Consider the following 2,980-nt stretch of genomic DNA (forward strand, 5'->3'; position numbering starts at 1 on the left):
TTCATGATTATTTGACCCGCCACAACCCACCTTGCCAAAAAAGTTGTCGTATCTTTACCCAATCTGCGGATTACAGGTCAACTTGTGCATTACTATTTGACCCGCCCTGACCAAAAATTCAACATTTCTTGCCGCTCTGGCCCGCGCGTAACCCGCAGGGAGCCGCGGGTTACAGATCAGCCCGTGCATAACTAGAGTACATTGACAAAGATGACCCTGGCCTGCCCGCCTGGCCTCGCTCCCCCGAACACGGACAATTTTGGGTTGGTGATCAATCTGGGAACGCATTTCAATATATCATCGCTGTCGGGCAGAAACCTCTTATCTCCTCATTTTAACTTTTTTGTGTTCTTTGGTAAATTAATGTCCTACTTGCTCATACTACAGGCCACACAAACATAATTATGAAAAGTAGTAGATGCACAAGCTAGAAATGTGGCGCGAAGGGACACGTTCTGAGCTTGTAGATCTGCTACTTTGCTGTTTTTGAATTAGAATCCTGAAAAGTAACAGTTTTGGACAGATGAGGTTTCCACCCGACCAAACCGGTTTCGAACCCCCCTAGACTGTGCACATTGGTGGACAGGTACTTTACCCCTAACCTGACTCCGCCAGATGGGGCAGCAGAGAGTACACTGGGTTCCCCCCTCCTGCTCCCATCTGGGAACTCTCAGGCAGACTTGATGCCCGGCCACAAAACGGCCTGGCCAATCAGCAGCAGCTAGAAGCTAGAAGCTGCTGCTAGAAGCTGCTAGAAGCTGCTGCTGAGATGGGAGCAGGAGGGGGGAACCCAGTGTACTCATCTGGCGGAGTCAGGTTACTTTACCCCTGCACCACCCATGCACCCATGTCATGCTACATGTTTTACATGTGTTAATACTGCAGGATTTCTACTTGATTAATCTCCCCAGATGTTCACATGCATGCGAAAAAATAATCTCTAGAGTTGCAGAAGGCACGGACAGATCTCTTGGTACCATCTTGCATTGTTTCTAGCTGACTTTGTCTGAGCACTAATCCTGTACAGTTAACTTTAGCGGCAACCTAACTACTTTAGTCCGAACAACACACCTGTTGACTGGGGTGCCTCAGGGGTCTGTACTTGATCACTAACATGATAGTGTTGTGAGCTTGCCAAATATCAAGTTCAAAAATAGATACAGTACACTGTGTGACACATGAATAAACATGCTAAAACAAAATATTTATACAAATATACACACATATACTGTGCAGTGTGTGCATACCATTTTCACACTGCACATAAGCCTACTGTTGTTGCTATTTTGTTTTTGATAATTTCTTTGTTGTGGGGTATTGTTGCAGCTACAGTGTTGAGGTAGCAACGTGAAATCATTAAAGAAATAAAGTCTCTATGTCTCAGATTTCTCTATCTTCATTATTGCAAGTTGAGGTAGAATTTGTGGGTGAACTAGGAAACAGTGACCCAGTATTTCTGTCAGTGGTGGTGGCAAAAGTACACATATTTAAGTATCAATACTGCAATGTAGAAATTCTTCATTAGAAGTAAAAGTATTTAAATTTGACTTGAGTAAAAGTACAAAAGTTTTTAGCATCAACTAAATGTATAAAAATCCTTTGAAAATAGCCGAATTTGAAATAGGGCTGAAGTGGCTAGTGCATGTTTTGTAATAATAATCAAAATCTTTACAACATAACTAGTAACTAAGGTTTTTGGATGTTTGAATTGGAGTCTAATAGTTGCCTCTTAGATGAAGTGGAGTAGAAGTAAAAGTACTGAAAATGGAAAACACTCCAGTAAAGTACCTCAGAAGTGTACAGTACTTGAGTACATTATGCACTTGGTTGCTTTCCACCACTGATTACAGAGCCATTTGGTTTGGTAAGAGTAACACACTGAGCTGTTTCCTTTCAGCCTGTCTGGGTTTGGCAGGAAGGCTCATGGTCAGCAAAGCTTGGCACTTCTATATTTGCTCAATTCCCTTTGACCCACAATCAGGCTACTATACAAGTACAAGATGAATTCAGCATGAATGAAGCTTTCAACGTGCATTAACTGTGTAGTCCTGTGTTATAAATGTCACAGTTAAGACATGTAGCAGTCTTCTTTTTTAAATGTTCTTGTTTTCTTCTTTGAATGCAAAGCACTTAGACTTTCTTGTTTGCATTATTGTAATCTGTTTTCTTTTCTTTTCTTTATTTTCTTTTTTTTTATCTCTAATGTAAAATGCTTAGCTGCATGTTTTATTTGAAAAGGGACTAAACATTTCATAGGTGAATCATTTGCAAATCACCCAGTTGTCCAACAGGGGGCAATATGGATTTCCTTCATGTCACATGATTTTGGGGAAATCGAAATTGAAGGGATTGTGTACTGATTGTGAAATGAAAGACATGCAGCCCCCAAAACAAATCCTGTATGCAAGGCACAGAGACCGTCTGGCCTGAGACTAGATCAGTGATTTTAGAAAACAAAAGCTTGTGCACATTCAACACCAGTAGTTCTCAAAGTTTTTCATGTCAAGGACCCCCACATTAACATGTATTTTGATCAATACAATGTAGACATACTTTGTTGCAAGTAAGAATCTAGAATTCAAAATGTACTTGAGTAAATTTAAGTACAAAAGTATTGGTATCAACATGTACCAAAAGTAGCAAGTACTCATTATGCAGAATGTCCCATTTCCCATTTTTTTATTTCTCAAAATTGTACGCAAGTACAGTACTTGAGTAAATGTACTTTACTTTATAAAACTGCTAACCTACAGGTACATCTGTTTACAAAATTACACAACAAGCTATGCAAACAACAAACACAAACATAGTGTTGTGAGAGAGAGAGAGAGAGAGAGAGAGAGAGAGAGAGAGAGAGAGAGAGAGAGAGAGAGAGAGACAGACAGACAGACAGACAGAGAGAGAGAGAGAGACAGAGAGAGAGAGAGAGAGAGAGAAACTTATAAAAGCACAGAGCTAAAACAAACGCCCACCACATCAC

This window comes from Electrona antarctica, assembly GCF_951216825.1.
Source record: "Electrona antarctica genome assembly, chromosome: 6".
Taxonomy (NCBI): Eukaryota; Metazoa; Chordata; class Actinopteri; order Myctophiformes; family Myctophidae; genus Electrona; species Electrona antarctica.